The following is a 1374-nucleotide window of genomic DNA, read 5'->3' as shown; positions in this document are numbered from 1 at the left end:
AGAGAGAGAGAGTTGCATGTTTGCTGTGTGAGTTGAGGGAATGCTGAGGGTTTTGATTCTTGTGGGCAGACGATAACTCTGTTGAAAATAATGTGAATGAGCTTTTGGTTGGTTTTGAAGGGGAAGGGGGCATTAGAGACGTGGGCGGATGAAAAGTTTAGAGACCGCCTTGTCTCTCTAAAATGACGGTAGATTTTTCACACTCACAAAGACAAAATTTAGACCGTTTAGGTGGCTTGCTTCTTTGACTATGCCAAGGCTGAAGGGGATACAACCTCTCAGAAAATGAACTCTTTACTTATAATATTCTCCACGCAGTCTTTTGCATGGAAAGTCGTAGATTCTTACCATTACACTCAGACTCTGATCTCCATTACATCTGAATGTTTGAAGGTTGGGAGGAATGGATTCGTGGACAGGGAAAGACTCTGATCAGAAGTAGTAGGAGAGTGCCACTGGTCTACCGTCTTTCTTTGCCATTTCTCTCTTGTTTTTCCTGTTTCATTTGCCTTTTCCAAGAGCAAGGAGGCCATTATTGTGCCAATGTGCTTCTTCTCTACTTAAAAAACCATGTTTGCTGTGTGAGTTAGGGTTGTTTTTATTCTTGTTGGCTGCTGTCACATATCAACAAAGGTGAGGCTTGCTATTAGCTCAGTTTATAGCATGCTGGATGTGCAGATGAACCAATCGGAGCATTCTTGAATGTCTGCGTCGTGGGTTCGCTCTTATCGGAGATGAGCTGTCAAGTCCGAGTCCCGGCGGCTGATACAGCCTTACAGCGTTGAAATGGGCGCCAAACCCATACCATACCACCCAAAGCGAGGTTCCCATCGCCGAGCTCTTCCTGTGTCGCCGTGACATTCTTTGATCAAAAAGTATGTTTAAAAATGATTTTGCGAAGTGCAGCCTTGTTACGAAAGACTCGGACGCGTCTTTTGATATCCCAAGTATTATTATTGATGTGGCCCTCTTCCGAAATTGTCGTAACCGGAGGATTTGTTATCAAGTTTGCCTCCTAAATCTCATTGAAAGGGGCCTTAGAAAAGGTTTGAGCAAGATACAAAATCAGCCAAAGAATCGATAGAGCAGAGAGCGAAAAGGCAAGATTAAACAGGGGAGGAAGACTATGGAATAAAGAGAGAAAGGAACAGAATACATACCCTGCTCAAGAATATTGTTTTTGAACGTCAAATAGTTTGATAAAAAATGGTTTCTATTTGGCGATTGGGCTGAATCGAGGAGCGATGTTCACATGAATAAGAAAACGTTGGAAGAGGGCCATTGTGAAGTCATTTTGAGGGGGCAATTTAACAATTCAGAAACCCCTTCATTGTTATATGCACATTCAGATTTAGCCGCCGCCCCCCTCTTTCC

Source organism: Aplysia californica, unplaced genomic scaffold (assembly GCF_000002075.1).
Source record: "Aplysia californica isolate F4 #8 unplaced genomic scaffold, AplCal3.0 scaffold00325, whole genome shotgun sequence".
NCBI classification, from domain to species: domain Eukaryota; kingdom Metazoa; phylum Mollusca; class Gastropoda; order Aplysiida; family Aplysiidae; genus Aplysia; species Aplysia californica.
The sequence above is the reverse complement of the archived record's forward strand: the minus strand, read 5'-3'. Positions refer to the sequence as shown.